This window comes from Chiloscyllium punctatum, chromosome 33 (genome assembly GCF_047496795.1).
Source record: "Chiloscyllium punctatum isolate Juve2018m chromosome 33, sChiPun1.3, whole genome shotgun sequence".
NCBI lineage: Eukaryota > Metazoa > Chordata > Chondrichthyes > Orectolobiformes > Hemiscylliidae > Chiloscyllium > Chiloscyllium punctatum.
This window is the reverse complement of record NC_092771.1, coordinates 54,603,014-54,626,315: the sequence shown is the minus strand read 5'-3', so window position 1 is coordinate 54,626,315 and position 23,302 is coordinate 54,603,014. Positions and strand designations below refer to the sequence as shown.

Sequence of the window (23,302 nt, the reverse complement as noted above, 5' to 3'; positions counted from 1 at the left end):
GATAAGCCCTGGGCACAGGAGAGGCAATGCAGCCCTTCGAACCAACTCCACCATTTAATACGGTGATGATTGAGCTCACATCGGTCTCAGCTGGATTTTCACGCCTGCTCTGTCTCACCCTTCAACCCATTGCAAATTCAACATCTGTATCTCCTCATTAAATTGACTCATTGTCCTGGCAGCTATTTTCAATAGGGAATTCCACAGATTCACAACACATTGAGACAAGTACATTCTTCCACATGAGAATAGAATAGAGTCCCTATAGTGCAGAAACAGGATATTCATCCATCGAGTCCACACCAACCTGTGATGAGCATCCCATTCAGACCCACTCGTTCCCTGTAACATTGCATTTCCCATGGCTAATTGTCTAACCGGCACGTCCATGGACACTATCAGCAATTTAGCATGGGCAATCCATCTAACCTGCACATCTTTGGACTGTGTGAGGAAACTGGAGAACTGGACAAAACCATGCAAACATGGAGAGAATGTGTAAACTCCACACAGTCGCCTAAGGTCCCTGACGCTGTAGGCAGCAGTGCTAGCCACTAAGCACCTCTGTTTAAAACCTACTGCGCCTTATTAACCTCCCTATCTCCCAATTGGCTGAATCTATGTTCCTTACCTCAGAAATCAGGTTGTCTAAGCGGATGTCTCAGTAAATCCCAGTTACAGCCCACATGTCCCGTGTGTCTGAATGGGAATCCAATACACAACATCCTTCCCCCCCCCCCCCCCTCCCACCAACACACTCTTCATTCACGTTCCAAAGACAGGTCTCCAGTGGCTGCATGGGGGCAACAACTCCCAATTTCCGAGGCAGAGACTGCACGTCTTTGGTGAAACCTGGCACTGCACACGTCCAGAATGTGGGTGGGTTTTGGAGCGTGTGCTTTGGGGTAACTAGTGGAAAGTATTTCACATTGTGATTGTCTGGAGGAGGAACGTATTTGCTTGTAGTATTGATATGTTAGATAGTCAAAGTGTCACCACGCCCACATGGGACCAAGTTCCATTCCCGACTTGTCATAACACTGGAATCGACCAATGAGAAACAAAAAAGGATGTGACCCATTCTCCCAGACTGAAGGTTCCTCTTCTGTCCAGGATCTGCCACCTCCCTTTCTGTTTCCTTTTGTTTCATTCTGCTGTTACATTATTGACTTGCAGCAACTGAAGGGAAAGGAAGTGAACCCAGAAAGGGTGCAGAGTCTAACCAGTGACGGGAAGTGGTGGCATGGATCTGTTTATCAGTAACACCATGAGAATGAGGGAGGGTGTACATTAGGGGGTAGGAGAGTCAGAATGGTGGGAGAGAGTAAGTGGGCTGGAGGGTTACAATTTTGTGGGAAGAAATGGGAAAAAGATATTCCAGCAAAACTAGAATTGTCTGTTCTGAATTTCTAACCTGTACATATTCCTTTACACAGGGTGCTCGATGGTGAAGCTTTTCAGACTGAAATCTCAAAATCATGTGCAGATCGTGATTAAGTTAACCAGCATTTGAAGAAGCAAAGATAGAGAATCACTTGGCCAAAATCCTGCAACACTCTCCTCACAGAATTGTCGGTCTATCTGCACCAAATGGACTGTGAATGGTTCAAGACAGCAGCTCACTACCATCTTCTGATGGGTAACTGGAGATGGGGAATAAATGCTGGCTGAGACCGTGATGCCCATATCCTGGAAATGGTTTCTATCTCTAGTTGCTGAAACCCGGTTGATGTTACTTCAGGATGATGAGGGATGCTGAGTGCATCCTCCAGGAGGCAGCACCATCACATTACCCCTGCCTGCACCCACACAGTAACACAGCAACGTCACTGGAACAGAAGGCAGTGAAGCCCAAGGAGGACATGGATCTAGTTCTTCAAGGTAATGTCATGAAAGGGGATTGGAACACAGCAGGAACAGGAGACTGAGCTGGATGTTCAGCTCTTTCCCATTGAATGGTGGGGCAGGATTGAAAGGCCGAATGGCCTCCTGCTGTTATCTCCCAGGTATGTATATAGTCATGGAGCCCGGGTAGGAAGAAGTGGGCAGGCATTCTCCAAGAGATTACACGTCCACACCAGTTTTCAGTGAGGGATGGTTTGATGGATTTTATTTAACATTTGTCTTTAACACAAGGTTTGTGAACTTGGTTTTAAAATATTGTAGCTATTTATTCCACAATAAACAAAACTAAAAGAAAAGAAATGCAACTATCTGAATATAACAGTTTTTAAAAATTTCAAACGCCCTGTAAAACACAATCCTGTCTATTTCTGGACACCATCATTTTCCAGTTACTCAAACTCCAGGGAAATATTCCCTCCCTGTCTGAACCTTTGGTTTGATTTTAACTGCTTTTCAGTTCTCCTTCTGTGAGCTATGAAGCGTTCTTTTTTTTTCCCCCCATTTCTCCTACCCAGACATGTTATCAAACACAGCTGAGCAACCTTCCCACCATCAAAATCATCATTACACCATTTTGGGTTTTGTTAATATATAATCAACAGCAGTAAACCACCCGTGTAACCAATTAAATATTTACAAACAAAGCCCATTACGGGCAAAGCCAACCATTACAAATGACAGATTGGGAAGGGACCAAATCAGAGTAGAGTTGGGGGTGAGGGGGCAGCAGTGGTGATAAAGCACTGTATTCCCTGTGATGCCCACCTCTATCTAAAGGCATCGAGAGCATTGATACATACCACATGCTCCTTCTCTAAGGACACCCTGCTGTGTAGCCTTTATCCTCAATCATAGAATAGAATCCCAACAGTGTGGCAGGAGAGCATTGGCCCATCAAACCCCACCAACCATCCAAAGAGCATCCCACCTGGAGCACTGCATTTCCCATGGCTGATCTACCAAGTCTGCACATTCCTGGGCACTGTGGACAATTTCGCACAACTGATCCACCTAACCCACCAATCTTTGAACTGTGGGAGGAAACCAGATAACCTGAAGGGGGCCCACATAATCATAGGGGAATGTAGGAATTCCACACAAGCTGTTGACCAAGGCTGGACTCCAACCTTGCACCTGGTGCTGTGAAGCAGCAGTGCTATAATCCCATTTTAAATCAAAACAGATGATCCCTGCTCATTGTCACGTTGCTGTTTATTGGAGACTTATTGCCCAGAGACATCCTGAGATTCAGAAAGAGACAAGATAAATTCAGTCAACTCCAGCCTCGTTCATGTGATTAACAACAGCATCAATACTCTAACCGTGCCATCAGACCTCGTACCTACTCTATCATTTACGATTTTTAACACATGGGAAGTTTGTTACCAGCTTCGATCACAGCCATAATGCTCTGACCACTTTGACGGAGCCAGTGCAAGTCAGTTCTAATCGTTATCTATAGATTGAATCTAAACAGGATGTCCCACAACAGGAAGTGCTCTGACACTCAATGCCTGTAATTCAAGGTCATTTTCCTAAAACCACTCATGTCTGGCAATACCATTGAAGATATTTTATACAGTAACCTTTCAGTCTCAATTGTCAGTTCCAGTCCATGAAGCAGCCAGTAACATGCAGCAGTGAATTGAATTCTAACAGCAGCATTGCCCTGACAGGCGAGATTGAGGAGCTTGAAGCTGTCTTCTCTGGAGTATCTAAACATGAAACACTTCAAATGAACAAAATCTTCAAGAGCTCGAGAGGATAGATACAGGAAGGATGTGCTCCCTGGCTGGTGTGCCTGGAATAAAATAAGCACTGACTACAGTATCTTTACCCAGCGTCCCCTTCAGCTGCATAAAAGTTTAATATTTATTTGCTGCTCTAATTGCACTCCCATTTTTAACTGCTGTCATGTTGATGAATATGCAAATGTATAAAATATAATTTAATCCATCCCAAAACCTCTCTGTCCCTGTGTCTCACTTGTGTTCACCGAGACACTCATTCAATCTGACCTCTTTATAAACCCTGCCCTGATATTTCCTTAGAGGGCTCAGAATGAAATATTCACAGAATTGTTACTGCACAAAAGGAGGCTGATTGGCTCATCAGGTCTCCAAAGGATCACCTCACTGAATGCCATTTTTCTCCCTTTACCCCATAAACCTTCCCATTCGTCCTCTTCCAATAACACCGGCGAGTTCACAAGTAACCATCAGCGATTGGATTTGTTTTGTTTGTTCATGGAATCACGGCATCACTTGCTGGGGCAGCATTTGTCATCCATTCTAACTGCCCAAGAGATGGTTCAGAGTCAACCACGTTATTCAGGATCTAGATTCACATGTAGGTTGGACCAGGTCAGAATTAACAGTTTCTCAGACCCAATGACATGAAGAGTTGATTTCTGGCCTATTATCTTATTTCTGAAATGGTAATGAATAATTTTTGCAGTTGAATTAAAAGTGAAAGACCAAAATGTTTTATTCTGATTGAGCACATCCTCCTATTTTTCTCAGTTGTTATTGACAGTCTCATTCCCCTCGCACCAGAACCTGTTCCAGAGAGTGTTACAGAAAAGGCAGAATGGTCAGCTGAAGGTGGTCACCTGGCCGGTCACTGGATCCAAAGGTTCACTCTCCACAGATGCTGCCAGATCTGCTGATTTTTTTTTCCAGCAATTTCTGTTTTTGTTCCTGATTTCCCAGCATTTGCAGATGTTTCGTTTTTGAATATTAATCTTGTCTGTTGCAGAGGAGTTTATTGATGAGTTTGGATGGTTTTGAACATTGCAACTTAGGCCACCAATCAGCCATGATCTATTGAATGGCAGAGCAGGGTTTAGGGGCAGAATGGCTTCCTCCTGTTCCAATGAAAGTTATCCATCTGCAGCTTGTGGTAACATTTCCCCTCACTGCTCACTTCACATCCATGTCTAACATTCTGTTACTGACTGAACAAACCTCCTGTGTTTGAACTAAATGTTCAGTGGTTCCCTCTACTGCCACCCGGGTTTAACTGTCATCATGGAATGCTGTCTTGTGTTACTGCGGGAATGCCCACAAGGACTAATACTGGAAGGTCTGTATCCCGTGGGATCCAAAAATCCCGTTTATTTCCTTCTTCCTGTTTCATTCTGGCATTGAACTCTCGGTTTCAATCCATTCTCCTGTCATGCTCTTCAATATGCCCATGGGGGTGGACTAGAGGCAGCTGGCACCTGAGATTGTGGGGGGTGGCAGATTCAATCAGGGATTTGGGAAAACACACTGACAATGACATATCCATCTGATTGTTGACTCCGACAGATAGGCAGAAAGAAAGATGCACATTTCGATAGCACCTTTGATGACCTGGGGCGATGAAACATGCTTCAACCCAATGATTTCAACCACAAATCTCTGAAAACAAAGACACAAAGCTTCCTACGTGTACCAGGTTGTCTGTCAGCCTCCTCTTTTCTTTAGAAAAGAGTTTTAAGCTGTTAAGCCTTTCTTGGTGATTATAACCACTGTGTTTCTGTCAGATTTGTGACTGAACCTTTATTTTCCTGTTGTGAGTGATGCCAGTAGCAGAAACAGTTCCTGACTTGTGAGGGGTTTCGGTTGGAGTATTTATATTTACACATTCATTCCCACCCTCACATACAGTGTGAAATTGATGTAAAACAGAAGGAAAGGATTGAGTGACCACCCACAGCAACACAAAAGGCAGCATATGTACCTGAGTTGAATGAATCTGGACTTGGGAAAATATGACAACAATCACAACAAGTTAGAATTGCACAATCCCTTAGGCGCACAAAGAGACTATTCGGTCCATCAGGTCTGCAATGACTTGCTGTCCCACCCTACCTTCATAACCCCACATTTAGCATGGCTAACCCAACTCACCTAACCGACACACTACAGGCCATGTTAGCACGGCCAATCCATCAAACCTGCACATCTGTGGGAGGGTCACATATTATGTCTAAGTGCTCAGGATTGTGGATGAAGGCTCACAAATACTTGACTCTGAGGCAAATCCTTTTTTTTTCAAAATAAAATCTTGGGGAAACTGCAGCCAGAAAGATTTCCGATTGTCTCATGAGGAAGCGAATTCAATACTCGTGCCACTGACCCAGGGGGCGCAGTGAAGTCACAGAGGTCTGAGAACCATCAGAAATGTAACAAGTTGTGAGCAAGGTGGGAGTGAGACAAGCACAACAAGACAGTCTGTCACACGGGGGAAGGTAGGAGAGATTAGATTGCAGAAATGGTAGTCCCTCAAGGCCATAAGGAATGGAGTTAGGGCTGGGAAAGAAACCAGGAAACAAGGTGAGCAGCTGTCAAAGAAATACATTGAAAAAACGGATTATAACAACATAGAGGACAGAGTACGCAGTCTGAGATTATTACTCTCATTGGTGAGTACAGATCGCTGTAAAGCCTGGGTCATTCTATTACAGCCAACACATGCAGGATAAGCCAAGTGGCCTTGATCTGTGCTGTAATTTTCTGATAAATTTATTCTGACATTTGGAATTCATATCGGGTGATGTTCATAAATTCTCAAATTAGACTTGAGTTTAATATTCTGGAGAAATGTTAAATCAATCACAATGACCCCATTCTGCAGACTTTAGTCCACAGCTCTGCATGTTCCAGCATCTCAGTTACATCCATGTCCTTTTATTCTAATGTGATGCTGGTTACTGCCTCTGCCATCCCATCAATGAGTTCCTGCTCCCTACCATCTCTGAGTGAAATGAATTCTCCTCTCCTCTTCCTCATGGGAATTAATTTCAATCTAAATCCTCCAGTTTCTGACCTCTCAGTTAATGAATAGCTCCTTCCTATCCACTCGTTCTGGATTCCTCAGCATTTTATCATTTCAATTAAATCTCAGCTCATCGTCCTCGGAAATCATCCCCAATCTATCCAACGTTTCCTCAGAGCAGAAATTTCCCAATTGTAGAAACATTCTGATCAGTCTCCTGTGTACCCTCTCTGGTGTGATCACATTAACCCTGGAATAAGGGGATCAGAAGTGTGTGCAGTACTTCAACCGCAGTCCAACAAATGTCCCTGACATTTCCCATGTCACCTCCGTGTTCTTGTGGTTGTCGCTCACACAAGAAGTGTCCTGGATTTCCCACATGGAACTGGATGTGCACTCCATGGGGCTGGGATTCCCTACCATGTGTTTATTTGTTAACTAATCCTAAATTAACTTCAGATTAAAACAACATTATCAGCTACCTACCAATCAACTTTTTCCATTATGCTCAAGTCACCTTACTTTTTAAAATATCTTTAAAATTATTACTACCTAAACACAACAGGCTTTAATTTGCTGAACAAGTATTCAGATGTCTCCACTGTTACAATCACTTGAAGATTATTTTTACCTTCAGTTACATTTGGTGAATTGAACACTGATTGTAAATATATGAATATCATAAGGACTTCAGGTTTATGGTAATTAATCCAGTCTGACATTCTTCTTGGTTAATATCTTGAAGAGAACAGTCCTCAGAACTCCAGCTGTGCTCTGACTTCATTCACAACTGGATTTGGTTGGACTGCAGATCTTAGATCTGTTCTGTTGTTTCCCGGATTGCTTCACTCTGCCTATCACTTGCTGCTTATGCTGTTAGGCACACAAGTCGTCCTCTTTGGGAACTTCATCAGGTTAACACCTCATTTTTAGTTATTCGTGCTGCTGTTCCTGACATGCCCTCCTGAATTCTCTCAGTTGAATGAGGATTGATACTCTGGTTTGATGGTAAAAGGTAAGTTGGGGGATATGCGGGGCCGTGATTCTGTAAGTTTTGTTGGAGTACAATTCTACTGCTGTTGTTGGAAAGAAAGAGCTAAACTCTTACACTGTTGGCCCCATATACTACATGCAGTATCATGAACACTGATAGGCCAAGACATGAAATACGAGCATCACTGTACAATGATGCAGGATCACAACTGCAGTAAGGGGAGTTTAAGATCCAACTTGACATAGGAGTAGGGAAAGAAACAGCAGATCAGATTGTCTCATTCATAGTCACAAAGAGACTCTATGAAATTATTGTACTGTTGGGTGTGAGGATGGAGGAGGTTGGGGAGATGGAGAGCCCTTCAAAAGAAACTAATCTGCCTGAGAGTTGTGAGATAGAATTGATTGTCATGCATTTAACAGAAAGCTAATTGAAACTGTTTTTATCCCCAATAGATAACAAGACTGATGATGCTTCCAATCATCACCAGAAACAAACCCCAGAATACATGGTTCGGAGATGGATGTCAATTGCCAATCAACATCCAACTCCTGCACTTATTCAGCAAACATATTTGTGATTACCCAGTTCTGATGAACCAGAAAATCACTGTTCACTCTGCAGATGGACAGTGATGTGGGGAAGTATTGGCCGAGTGGTATTGTCGCGAGACAGTTAATCTAAAACCCCAGATAGTGTTCTGGAGACCTGGGTTCAAAGCCTACTGCAGCAGATGGGGTAATGTGAATTCAATTAAAAAAAGTGTGAATTTAGAGTGTAATGATGACCATTAATCGATTGTCAGAAAAACCCATCTGGATCACTAATGCCCTTTCAGGAAGGAAGCTGACATCCTTACCTGGTCTGGCCTACTTTGTGACCTCAGACCCACAGTAATGTGGTTGACTCTTACCTGCCCTCTGGGTAATTAGGGATGGGCAGTAAATGCTGCCGGGCCAGCGACACCCTCATCCTGTGAATGAATAAAGGAAAATAAAAGTCTCTACCCAGTGTGAATCTGTGCATATTCAACAATGTTGTGAACATTTCCAAAGCTAAGATCTCTATGTGCACAACTTTATGAGCTGCCAAAACCATTGTTCATTACTTGGCGTGAAAAAGAGAAAAAAAATCCTTCAACTGTGGCTATCAGTAAATTGACTGGTGTCTCAGCCGGATGGATGCCTGAGTGAATCCCTTCCCCACCCACCCCCACCCCCCACCCCCCACATACGCACACACAGAGCAGGTGAACAGCTCCCCAGTCTGACTGGTTTGGCCAGTTTCTTGGTGGGATGGGTAAAGAATTCCCTTCTGGCATTCCCCACATTTTCAGAGTCTGTCATTAGTCTGGCTGCACTGGTGTTTTGCCATTTGAGATAAATGCTGGCATACTGTTTCACACACCGTAAGCACCCCCCCCCCCCCCCACCGCACCCCCACCGCCCCAAGAATCCAGTATAAAGCAGTAATTATCTCCTGATGTGGAGGGACAGCCTGTATTGGTCTGAGTAGCAACACTGAGCAGATTTACCTTAATGACAATTTAGTCAATGAACAGAGCAAGTTAAGCAAGTCCAAATAAAATGCATTATAGCACAGAAAGAGGCCCATCAAATCTAAGCTGGCTCTCTGTAGCAGAATCCAACATTCTCATTCCCCATACGTAGCCCAAACTCTGCAAGTTTATTTCCCTCAGAACTGATCTAATTGTTTATATTAATCATTGATCTTCTCTACTTGCACCACCATAATAGGCAACATGTTCTGCATATTTCCAGCCAATATAGTCAGCAGAAACACTTGCTCATCTCCCGCTGTCTCAAAACCTTACATCTGACTTTAACTCTTGTGCCATCACCTATCGAATACAGATATTTTTGTCTGCTATATCGAGGTCTGTTATAATCTTATAATCTTATATCAAAAATATATCCAACTTCTTCACTTCAAAGAAAATTGCAATTTCTTCAAATCAATCCAGTGACTGCATTTTCTTCATCAGTGAACCACTCCAGTAAGTCTGTACGCCACAGTCTGAAGATCACTCATATCCTTCATTGTTGATGTCTATTTTGTTCCACAAATCCAGACGATGCAAGTTTTCTTCACAACAGTAGTAGCTTTATTATTGGACAGCCGGCGAGAGTTTCAAAATGTCTCTAAAGTAGCTGAGTGTCTACTTGTAGTGACCAGAGCAAGTTAAGCAAGTCCAAATAAAAATGCATTATAGCACAGAAAGAGGCCCATCAAATCCAAGCTGGCTCTCTACTTGTAGACACTCTTCTTCACGAATTTCTGCCTTACCCACAGAGACAGTATATTTAATAGGAATTAGACAAAGGCATATCAGTCACATGGGCGATTGTCATTACATAGGTTAAAGTAGGTAATTATGAACTTACAAAGCTTTATGAATGGCGATGTCCTGTGATAACGTGTGATGGATTACAGAAACTGATGATAGTATGTCCATGATTATGTGTTGATGGGAGGAGATTAACGCAGAATTGTTCTTCCTTCAGTAAATAAGGGTTTCACTTACCTATTCTCATATGGAGGGGAGGTAAGACAATGGGAGTGGGAGGCAGTTTAACAGAGTTGTGCCCAGGGCTACCAGTCTTGTCTGGAAAGGGCAAATTCCTTTGTCTGGGGTTACGGGGCAATCCACATGTGTGGCTGCAAGAGGTTCTAATTTGAGATACTGTCAGCCTCCCCCATTCTGAGGTACTCTGCCTGTATTCTAAGAGTACAGGCCTTCAGTTGATGAAATAAGGCCTTTTGCAAGGTAATGTTTAACCCTTGAGACCCCACGCTGTCCTGAAAGAGAAGCAAAAGGTATGGAACTGGTCCCTCTATGGTATTTTAACTTCCTCGTTCTGACCAGGAATCTGTTGACCAGAATTGAATGCAATGATTGACTGTGACCTAACTCAAGCTTTGTCAAGGGTCAGAATCTTTTCCGTGAGTTTGTTATCATTCCCCCATTAATGAAGCCCAGCATCCCATTTGTTTTACTCAAAACACTTAATGTTTTCTCTCCTTTAATGATTGGTACACATTGTCCCCCATTACTGCTGTCCTTCTCTCTGTGTCTGTGCCACTCAAATATATATTCCCTTTCTACATTGCTTCTCTCAAAATGTATCAACTTACTGTGTGTTCTAAAGAAGAGACATATTCCACTCAAAATATTATCTCTCGCTCTACACATTCTACCCACTGGAAAACAGAACAGTGCAGCACCGGAATAATTGGCCCACCATGTCTGTGCGGACCATGATGCCATTCCAAACTAATTCCATCTGCCTGCACATGGTCCATATCCCTGCCAACCCATGCCTGCGTATGTGTCTGCCCAAATGCCCCTTAAACATTATGATTGTTTCTGCTTTTCCCATCTCTCAGGAAAGTACATTCTTGTCACTTACCAGCTTCTGCATAAGAAACTTCTCTGACTCAACTCCCTTTAAACTTGCTCAGGTGTTGTTGGAAATGTTCAGCAGATCATGCAGCATCTGTGAAGAAAAATCAGTTAATATTTCGGGTCTGGTCACCCCTCCTCAGAAACGTTAACTTTAATTTATCTTTTTAGAAGCTGCTAGAGCTGCTGAACTTTTCCCGAAAATGTTTTTGATTCTGGTTTACAGCATCTGCAGTTGTTTCAGTTTTCATTTCCTTTAAACTTGCCCCCACTCCCCTTAACACTATGGCCTGTAGAATTTGCCATTTTCACATTGGAAAAAGATTCAGATTATTCACTCTGTCTGAGCCTTTCGGATCACCCGCAGCCACTGACTTTCCCAACGCAAAAATCCAAGACTTTCCAACCTCTCCCAATCCAGGCAACATCCTGGTAAACCTGTTTTCACGCTGTCTAAAGCCTCAACAACCTCCTTTTTATGTGGTGATCAAAACAGCACACAATACTCCAAAGGTGGCCTAATAACAGTTTTATATTCAGTCCCTGACAAAAGAAGGCAAGTATGCCATCCACATCCTCCACCACTTTCAGGGAGCTGTGAACTTGCCCCTGGAGATCCCTATGTACATAAATGCTGCTGAGAGCTCTTCGGTTTAGTGAATACATTCCTCTTGCAATGAGCCTCACAAAATACATCACCTCACACTTGCCTGGATTAACATCTATCTCCGTATGGGTTTTCCAACTGATCTCTTTCTTGCTGTATCCTTTGACAACATTCTTCACGATTCACAACTTCATCAATTTCTTCCATCTAGAAACCTGCTAATCAAATCGTTTACATTTCCATGCTAATCATTGATGTATGTTGCAGACAATGGATGTTCCAATTCTGATCCTTGTGGAACAACACTGACCACAGAACTCCCGCCAGCAACATGCTGTGGAAGGAACATATTTCATTTAGTCAGTCAGTCGGAAAGTATTTCAGGTATTGGTGTGGCACTAGATGTTCCAAGATATTCACAATCCTGGTTAAAACACCCTGGAGCAGATTTTCGGTTCTGGGTACCCTACCTGGGGACTCCCCAAGAACCAATTATAAAGCAGTAAACATTATCTCCTGCTGTGGAAGGACAACCTGTGTTGGTCTGAGCATGAACACAGAGCAGATTTACCTTAATGATAATTTAACCCTGAAGACAAATAACCAGAACAAGTTAAGCAAGTACAAAAAAAATGTGTTATGGCACAGAATGGGGCCCATCAAATTCAAGCTGGCTCTCTGCAGCAGAATCACTTATTCTCATTCTCCAACTGCCCTCCAAACCCTGAAAGTTTGTTTCCCTCAGATCTGATATAATCGTATAAGTTAATCATTGATCATCTCTACTTTCAACACCATAATAGACAGCACGTTCTGCATATTTCCAGCCAATACAGTCAGCGGAACATTGCAATCTTTCACTTTCTCAAAACGTAAAATTTGATCTTAAAGTTTGAGCCATCATCTATTGAGTGCAATTTATTTTATTGTCTGCTCTATCTAGGTGTGTTATAATCTTATCCATTTTAATCTAACAAGATATATTCAACTTGATTTCTTCAAAGAAAATAACATTTTTTTTTCCAAATCAATCCAGTGACGGCATTTTCTACATCAGTGCACCACACCAGTAAGTCTGTACTCCACACCCTGAAGATCACTCAGATCCTTCCTGAGCAGGAATCTGTTGACCTGAATTGGATATAATGGTTGATTGTGACCTAATCAGTCACTGAAATTGTTTCCATGAATTTGTTCTCATTCCCTTTATTAATGAAACCCAGGTTCCCATATGTTTTGATCAAAACACTCTGATTATGTTTTCTCTGCATTAAAGAAATGTACACATTTCCCCCCTTCCCTCGGTCTCTACTCTTCGTGTCTGTGCCAGCCAAATATATATTTACTTTCTACATTGCTTCTCTCAAAATGTATCAACTCACTGTGTGTTAGAAAAAATATTACCTCTCGCTCCATGCACATTACCCCCTGGAAAACAGAAAAGTACAGTATCTGAATAATCGGCTCACCATGTCTGTGCAGACCATGATGTCATTCCAAACTAATTTCACCTGCCAGGGCATGATCCATATCCCTGCCAACCCCTGCCAGCGTATGCACCTGCCCAAATGCCTCTTAAGCATTGTGATTGTTTCTGCTTTTACCACCTCCAGGAGAGTACATTCCAGTCATCTACCACCTTTTGGATAAGAATCTTGCCTGATATAACTCCCTTTAAACTTTCACATGTTGTTGGAAATGCTCAGCAGGTCTTGCAGCATCTGTGAAAATAAAAATCCGTTAATGTTTCGGGTCCTTCTTCAGAAATGTGACCTCGGATTTCTCTTTACAGATGCTTCCAGTCTTGTTGAGCATTTCCAGACACTTCTGGTTTGGTTTCTGATTTACAGCATCTGCTGTTCTCCGGTTTTTATTTTCTTTAACTTTCCCCCTGTCCCCTGAAATCTATGGCCTCTAGAATTTGTCATTTCTACCTTGGAAAAAGATTCAGATTATAGAACATAGAACATAGAACAATACAGTGCAGAACAGGCCCTTCGGCCCTCAATGTTGCGCCGACCTGTGGAATTTTCTCAACTCGTCCACCTACACTATCCTAAAATCATCCATGAGCTTATCTAAGGATTGTTTAAAGCTCCCTAATGTGGTTGAGTTGACTACCTTAGCAGGTAGGGCATTCCACACACTTACCATTCTCTTTGTGTAAAGAATTTGTCAAGACATCTGTCTTAAATCTATCACCCCTCAATTTGTAGTTATGGCCTCTCATACAAGCTGTCGTCATCATCCTAAGAAAAAGACTTTCACTGTCTACCATATCTCATCCTCTGATCATCTTGTATGTCTCTACCAAATCCCCCGTTAGCCGCCTTCTTTCCAATGAGAACAGATCCATGCCTCTCAGCCTTTCCTCTTAAGACATTCCCTCCACACCAGGCACCATCCTGATAAATCTCCTCTGCACCTTTTCCAATGCTTCCACATCCGTTTTGTAATGGGGCGACCAGAACTGTACACAATATTAAAACTGTGGCCGCATCAGCATTTTGTATAGTTGCAGCATGATATTGTGGTTCCAGAACTCAATCCCTCTACCAATGAAACCAAACACGCCGTATGCCGCCTTAACAGTACTATCCACCTTGGTGGCAACTTTCAGGGATTTATGTACATGGACTCCAACATCCCTCTGCACACACACACTACCAAGAATTTTTCCAATGACCCAGTACTCGGCCTTCCTGTTATTCCTCCAAAAGTGCATCACCTCACATTTAGCTGCATTGAACTCCACTTGCACCTCTCAGCCCAATTCTGCAGTTTATCTAAGTCCCCTGCAACCTGTAACATTCTTCCAAACTGTCTACTCCTTCACAGAATTTAGTGTCGCCTGCAAATTTTCTAATCCATCCACCTATGCCTGCGTCTAAGTCATTTATAAAAATGACAAACAGCCGTGGTCCCAAAACAGATCCTTGGGGAACACCACAAGTAACTGGGCTCCAGACTGAATATTTTCCATCAACCACCACTCGCTGCCTTCTTTCAGAAAGCCGGTTTCTAATCCAACCTGCAAAATCACCCTCAACTCTATGCCTCTGCATTTTCTCCAGCAGCGTACCATGTGGAACCTTATCAAAGTCTTTTCTGAAGTCCATGTATACCATGCCAACTGTCCTAGTCTCATCTAAATGCTTGGTCACCATCTCAAAAAACACAACGAGGTTTGTGAGACACGACCTGCCCTTGACAAAAGCATGTTAACTATCTGAAATCAATGTGTTGCTTGTTAGATGATTATAACTGTTATCTCTTCTAATCCTTTCTAAAACCTTTCCTACAATGGAAATAAGGCTCACTGGTCTATAATAACCTGGGTCATCTCCACTGCACTTCTTGAACAAGGACACAACACTTGCAATCCTCCTGTCCTCGGGTACTAAACCCATAGAAAATGATGACTCAAATACCAAAGCCAAAGGCTCTGCTATCTCTTCCCTCGCTTCGCAGAGAATCCACGGATAAACCCCTATCCAGCCTGGGGACTTGTCTACTATCACTCCTTCTAGAATTGATAGCAACTGTGCATAACTAACCTCAATCCTTTCTAGTCTAGTATCTCGTACCTCATTTTTGTCCTCTACAATATTCTCCTTTTCCTGTGTAAACACCAATGAGAAATGTTCATTTAGCACTTTTCCGATCTCTGCAGGGTCCACACTCAACTTTGAGATCAGATTACTTACACTGTGGAAACAGGCCCTTCGTCCCAACAAGCCCACACTCACCTCGCTGAAGCGCAACTCACCCAGACCCATTCCCCTACATTTCACCCCTTCACTTACCGCTACGGGCAATTTAGCAGAGCCAATTCACCTAACCTGCACATTTTTGGACTGTGGGAGGAAACCGGAGCACCCAGAGGAAACCCACGCAGACACGGGGAGAATGTGCAAACTGCACACAGTCAGTCGCCTGAGGGGGGAATTGAACCCGGGTCTCTGGTGCTGTGAGGCAACAGCGCTTACCACTGTGCCACTGTGCCACCATGCCACCCATAAAAACAATAATACATAAAAAACATAAAAACTTGCCACTTCTGTTTTTGATTAGCCCTATTCCTCCCCTAAACATGCTTTTATTCTTCACATACCTATAGACAATTTCAGGGTTATCCTTTGTTCTATTTGCTAAAGACTGCTCGTGTCCTCCCTTTGCTTTCCTTAACTCTCCTTAAATCCTTCCGAGCTGATCTGTAACTCTCTATTGCTTCATCTGTCCCATTTTGCCTCATCAACACATAAACCTCTTTCTTTTTCTTAACAAGAGATGCAATTTCTGTAGTAAACCATGGTTTACAAACTCTGTCTGTGCCAGTTGTGTCACCCCACAGCCATTGACTTTCCAAAGACAACAATCCAAGAATTTCCAACCTCTCCCAATCCAGGGAACCTCCTGGAAAACCTGCTTCCACCTTCCCAAACGCCTTCACATTTTACCTATAATGTGGTGATCAAAACGGCACACAATACCGCAAAGGTGGCCTGATTATAGTTTTATATTCACTCCCCTGACAAAAGAAGGCAAGCCTGCCATTCACCTCCTTCACCACTTTCAGGGAACTTTCAGCTTACAACTGAAGAGCCCTCTGTATATCAGTGCTGCTCAGGGCCCTTCTGTTTATTGTATACATTCCTCTTGCTTTGTGTCTTCCAAAATGCATCACCTCACACTTGTCTGAATTAAAATATATCTGCAATTTCTCCACAAAATTCCCGACTCATCTCTTTCTTGCTGTATCCTTTGACATGATTCTTCACAATTCATTATTGCTGTTTCACTGGGATAGTTAGCTGCTCCCACTAACTCTCTGACCTGTACTTCGTGCTCTATGTGGCCCCCAGACAGGATGATGTACCCTCACCGATCCCAGGCCAGCACATGGTCATGAACAATACCAAAGGCATGCTGTCTGTCTGTGTATATGCTGACTCCCTGACCCCTGGCTAATGTCCGTGCTTCTGTCAAGGCTGGTGATGGTTCTGCCAATTCTCCACAAAATTCCCACAGTAATTAAATAATTCTAAAGTTTGCATTACCCCTTTCACGGTGTGGGGGTGGGTAGTTTTAAAATCATGGTCTGTCGTTCCGCTGGGATTGTCCCCTCTCCCTTCCTGATTTGATCTCCCTGATGTGATGTCCCAGGTCCCCTACCTTCCCACTCTCTGTTAATTTTAAGCCCGGCCTGCCTGACCGAACCCTATATTCTGTTTAATATCTGGATATATTCTTTCTCACCAACTGAGGTAATGAGGTGTTGGTAAGATCAATGTGACGAACTCCATCAGCCATGGGATATAGTGGAATATTGTGGGATCCCTGAGGTAATTGGATCCAAGTGTACTGTTTTCCTCAGCCAGTAAACGCCAGCTTATTCTGGGATTCCAGGTCCACAGGTATGGACCAGAACCCATTCACAATATCAAGGACTGAGACAATATACTGTTGCGATTTCAATCCATTAAATACAGTGGTGTGGTTCGCTAATGTCTGATACTCTTTGTGGCGGATTTACTGAGTGAGGTATACTAAATAGTGCGGTGGGATGAGCTGCCCGGCTTCTGTGAGTTAGTCTGGGATACTCTCTGTCTGACTATAACCTGCTTCTGTCAATCTGTGACTGTCACAATTACTGACTCCTCAGCTTTAATGGGATCCTGTTTGTGTGGAGTGTGAGAGGGCCCTCGATCTTTACAGTATCTGCAGGTAATAACCCACATTCCTGTTTAAGTTATCGACACTGCTGGTTGGGTCCTAGCTATAACTCCCCAGATTCCCTGACTGTTCCAGTCTCCCTGCAAGGTAACTACTCTACAGATGTCGCCTTTCCTCTGCGTCCTGTCCCGGGCCTGTTCAGGTTGTTCCCATATTACAGTTTGTGTCTCGACATCAATAGTTGCTCCGAACTGTTCTAAACTGGCAACTCCCAGAGCGGTCCCTTCCTCACTTGCCCACTCCCATATCTGAATATATTTTGCCATATCCGTGATCTGCGTCGGGAGAGGTTTATTTCATCCAGCTTCCTCGATTCTCTCTCCGACTGCTCTCATTTTAGTAATTGAGGTGATATGGGGCAAATCCATATTGGTAACTGATATAGATGCTCCTGTATTAATATTATGCTCTGCTGGTTCCCAAACACAGCATCAAAGAATATTCATGTGCCGAGGTGAACACATGCACACACACAATGTGAACATCTATCTCCCTCCCTCTGCCTATGTTCCTTGGCTATATGTCCTTTCCCGCTTCACTTGTAACATTGTCAGTCTGGTTACCCTCCCTGGACTGCAGCTATTCCCCTGTGTTTCTGAGTTTGTCTCAGCTCTCATGGTCCAATTCAGAAGGTGTTTAGAATGATCTCCCACTGGGAGTCACATGTTTATAATTACAGTTAAATGGGGTCCAAGTTTAAAAACAACAAACTGATATCATCATCACAGATTGGGATTTGCTAATCCCCCGTGGCCCTTACACACCTCAGGCGTCCTCTCTGAATGATCCTCGATATTACCCTTGGGCCCCTGAGTCACTAAGATTATTCTAGCCCATTCAACCTGTCCCCTCCCCAGTGTGTCCCTGTAATATCTGTAAATGCCTGGAGCCACTGATCGGCTGCGCACTGGGGGGAACTGGCTCGCAGCCTCACCCTCTCATTGCGAGACAAGTGCTGATGTACACGTCGCGGCATCTTGGCCTGAGAGATTTTGGCCTGGCACCATCATCGGTGAGACTGTACCTGGACTAATTCATCCATATTCTCCCAATAAGGCCCATTATTACCATTTCTCTATCAGGTCGGGTGTTAACTCACCAACTTTTGTCATTCAGCAGGAGAACGGTTCATGTTTGGTTTCTGTCAGTTCCTTTGTTGCTCCCTACTGTCTGTCCAAGTTGAGCTTAGATGCCCAGTGGTGCCATAGAGAGGGCCTTCTGGACCTTATAGGGCAATGGTTGATCCCACTCATTGCCGTCCCTCTGTCCATACGTGTGCGCTTTGTCATCTAACCCGTTCCAGTCAGTTTCACCATCCTCACTGCATTCTGAGGAGAGCGGGGCACTCGGTACCTCCCCCACTGTAACTACCACCTGGCCCTTTGGCTTTAAGGCCTCACGTCTGAGAGTCACCACCTTCAGTTGTTCCAGTTTCATTTGTTCCTGTTTCTGTGATTCCTGGAATAAAACAGAGCAAAATGTAATTTGGTTTTACTTGAGATAATAATTTGACATTCACTCGACATATCTATAGAGGTGAGAATTGTACTGTGATTATTTAAGTGAATTTAATGTGATCATACAGTGAAAATAAATGATAATCAACGACAATATGTGATTATTTGTACCAGTTCTTGCAATGAAAATTCAATTTTATTCAATGCTTGTCACTCATTACACCATGGGCATGGTTATTAGGGAATAAAGTAATGGAAGGATATCAGAGAAAATAAATAGACTTTAATGTTAGCTTCACTGCAATAATGAACCAAAACAATATTTGGAAATATGGGTCAACTACATAACAAAGTTTCCAGTGTCATTATTGACATGAAAACTATTTTAGTTTGCAAGTTGTTTTGCTCTAAGAATAATTGGAAATGAATTGTGATTATGAATTAACCATTTAAAATATACTTTGAAGAGAATAGTCAGATGCATTTTTTGGAGGAAATTAGGAAAGGAAATAAATATGTATACATTGGTATTAATAGTTTTTAAATGTTTGGAAGTTGACTGTGATTATTTGATTGAGAGAGGCTGCATTATTATAAAGACTAATAAACCTTTTTCATTGCATTGTTGGTTTCACTTGAATCTGTTGTGGTCTAAGCTCTTGTTGTGTGCAATGGACTGTCACTAATAGCTTAATTAACCTGCGAGTCTCAGATCAGGTTTCCTTTGTCTGTAAGTCAGTCTGTAAGTGTGCAACACACCTGCTTTTGTGAGGGGAAACAGAGATGCTTTTCAAAGGAAATAAGTGACAGTTCTCACTGAGAATGGTGGCTACCACACACCATAAGCAGGGAAGTGTTTTTCTGCAGAATTTCATTGTCTATCTATAAACTGATGGTACCTGTGTTTGTCAGTTTGTGGAGGATTCAGCACCTTTGTGCTGAGCTGTTTTTATACAAGCAGTTGGTTCATTATGTCTTTGCCAATAATGTTGTTTACTTTCTCCTTTTACTGTGATTCTGCAGGTTAGAATATTCTGAGAATCAAAAATGTTCAATAACTGAACATTGAAAGGTTTAGACTCTAAGAGAGCAGTGGCTTTGTTATCAGGTAATTATTCAATTTCCATTTCCTGGTTGTGTTGAATGTGACAGAAACAGGCTCTGAGCAATGTTTCCATTCACTTGTGTTGGAGTCACTGACAGCCACGTGGTCAGTCAGTTTCAGGCTGATAGATCAGTTTCTCTGTCCTATTAGATGGTGGTCTCCTGCTCAGTTTCCGATGGCTCACCTGAGCGTCAGTCCATCAGCTGCTGAAACCCTGCATCCAGCATTTGTTCCCCCTCACCATGACTAATCCAATACAGTCCCAGCTTGTCTCCCACATTCACCTCCACATACTCACGATCACCTCAGATTCTACTGTCTGTGTCCTTGCAGCAAGTTGTGTAAGACACCTACTTCAGTTTTAACCTGATCTATATCATGTTCAGAAAGATCATTTCAAAATTTGGTTCACTGCTTCTTCAGGACCTTCGTGAAGAAGGGCTCATGCCCGAAACGTGGATTCTCCTGCTCCTTAGATACTGCCTGACCTGCTGCGCTTTTCCAGCAACACATTTTCAGTTGTAATTGTAGCAATCAGTTAATTACAAGTTACTGACAAAGTATTTTAGGAGGAGCTGCTATTGGTGGTGGAAATGCTGCTGGTTGATATAGAACAGGGCTACGGTGAATACTGTACTCGGTTTTGATGAGAAAGTTGAACAATGTAAGACTATTTTATCTTTGTTAATAAGAAGAGGCAGAGATTGCAGCTCGGACATCCACAAGCATCCACCCTCACTACCACTGATGTTCAGTAGCAGCAGTGCCAATCAAGTGGGCTGCTTTATTCCGGATGGTATCAAGTTTCTTGAGTGTTGTAAGGGCTGCACTCAACCAGGCAAGTGGTGAGTGTTCCATCATACTCCTGACTTATGCCTGGTAGCGTTTGGACAGGATTTCAGGAGCCAGGAGTTGAATTACTCTTGTAGCCACTGTGTTTATGTGGTGAGACCAATTCAGTTCCTCATCAATGATTATCCCCAGGATAGTGTTGATAGTGAGTGTTCAGTGATGGTAACACCATCAAATGTCAAGGGATGGTGGTTAGGTTATTTCTTATACGTGATGGTCATAGCCTGCATTTGTGTGGCATGTATGTTACTTTCCCCTTGTCAGCCCAAGCCTGGATATTGTCCAGATCTTGTTGTAGTTGGACTTGGACTGCTTCAGTACCTGAGGATTTAATTATTTATTAATATTAAATAGTCATGAGATTATGCAAATTCATTTTTCTATCAAATGTCATGGACTGTATCTTGTGGTCACTATCATATTCACTTTCATTATCTTTTTATTTGCTTCCTAATTCAGACACAAATGTTTGAGCATCGATCAGAATTAAATTACATAAATTAAAAACACATGTTTCTACAAGTAAACTAATTGATGAAATACATTACTTCTGTATTGACTGCATTTTAACAAAAAAAATTATTTTCAAAAACTAATGAATGGCTCATTTATTGTCCTCAATCCATCAATCTAGATTTTATATTTAAGTCTTCAGTTTACCGATCTTAATGTACGTCTAATCAACACTAGAGCAAAGTGTTTTTAAAATATTGAGTAAATTTATTTGTTCATAATCCAACATTTATTAGGACTTCATTATCCTTATAATAATTGCTGAATAAGTTGTTTGTCTTTCTCACGTGCATCGTCAGATCCATATATTATTTTATTTCATATTTTAATTTAATCCATTGCAACAATGCTATTGTTTTCAGGTCAACTATCGCACAATGGAACCAATCATTTTGCATCCAACACGCTTTGCAAACTGACTTTTGCTCATTTGAATAATCACAGTAATCTCAGCCTTATGAATTCAGAGAACTGTAACTTCTTTTCTCTGCAATAATTTCTGTTCATATCTGCGTTTTGCACAGTCATGCAACAAAATTAGATTTCTCCTTCTCAGTGTACTGATAGATTTTAGAAAATCTAAGTTTTGCTAATATCTAAGTATTGTTCAATTCAGTAAGGGATATAAATGTGTAATAATGGCTCATTACATAAAGTAATGTGAAGATATTGCAATGTACAAACTCACAATGATTGTGAATATCAAATTTTATCTTAACCATGGAACCAGTTGAGTTGATTTAATTATATTTCACTTCGAAGCTCACGTTCATTGTATTTCTAATCACAATAAGAGCGAAATATTTCATGTGACAAAATTATTTAAAATTCATGTCACTTTTTTATGGACACAAAATACAATTAACACCCGTTTGTTCTTTCCTTTACCAATCACAGTGAAGTTTGAATTGTAGAATGCTAGACTGACACAGCACAGAAACAGACCATTCAGCCCAACTTGGCATTCCGTCCAGGTTTCCTAAACTAAACTAGTCCCATTTCCCTGTGTTTGTCCCATAACCCTTTGGACGTTTTCTATCCAATAAACTGTCCAAAAGTCTTTTAGATGTTGTAATTGTACCAGCCACTGCCCTTCCTCTCACAGCTCATCCCAATATGTGAAACATACTGTGTGGAAAAGTTTCCCCTCAGACCCCTTTTAAATCTTTCCCCCTCACCGTAAAAATTATTTACACCGTCGAACCTTTACGACTGCAAAATTATTAAAAGTTGAGAGGTATTTAGAAGCAGCGTAATGACATTCATACTTTAATCAATGATGTGAAGCAAATAAATTCAAGATGTTGTGATCATTATAATGAACAACAGTTACAAGTTGGGACAATGTTGATTGAAAAGCAATTCAATCGACACTTCGATATTTTTAAATCATCTCTGAGGTGTTTTTACACATCGTTGTTGAAGGTGGGAATTGAATCCATGCCCCCTGGTCTACTAGTACAGACATTACCGGAGACGTCCATCATATTGCCCTGCAGGAAGGGCAGGACTATAATCACATACTTACTGTGTTTATTCACAGAGAAAACTACTCAGATATTTATTGTTAGAATTGGACAAGGATTGCATTAGACAGTTCCATAGTGTAATGGACCGAAATAAAGAATTAGTCATTTCTAATAATGAAGGAACGAAGCAACAATGATCTTAAATAAGCATAGATCTCATGATAATCAAGTAAGTCAATATGTTTGAAGCAGTTATTCATCTGCATAAATAAAAATTAACCTGCTTTGTAATGCACATGAATTGGAAATAAAACATTAGTCATTCAATGTGACTACTCAGCGAAAGACAACTTCCCTCATTTTCAAAAAATTGTGATTTTTAAGAATTCAAGATCGATTGCAAAAGCATAGAGCAAACATTTGTTAATTCTGGGTTATTTACACAAGAATCTCGTAAAATTTAAATAATGTTTAAC

The 23,302-nt window shown here is 42.0% G+C and overlaps 1 long non-coding RNA gene across 4 annotated transcripts in view; it reads left to right on the top strand.

Moving 5' to 3' along the window:
• Positions 1–8,646, top strand: part of LOC140458550 (uncharacterized) — a 41,186-nt gene extending 32,540 nt beyond the window's left edge. For 3 of the 4 annotated variants that reach the window (XR_011953521.1, XR_011953523.1, XR_011953524.1), the window contains one exon: positions 1,437–2,160. This is a non-coding gene — a long non-coding RNA (uncharacterized lncRNA). Of the gene's footprint in view, positions 1–1,436; positions 2,161–8,118 lie in introns of those variants that run through there. The other variant, XR_011953522.1, reaches the window with a different exon arrangement.
• The last annotated feature ends 14,656 nt before the right edge of the window (positions 8,647–23,302 follow it).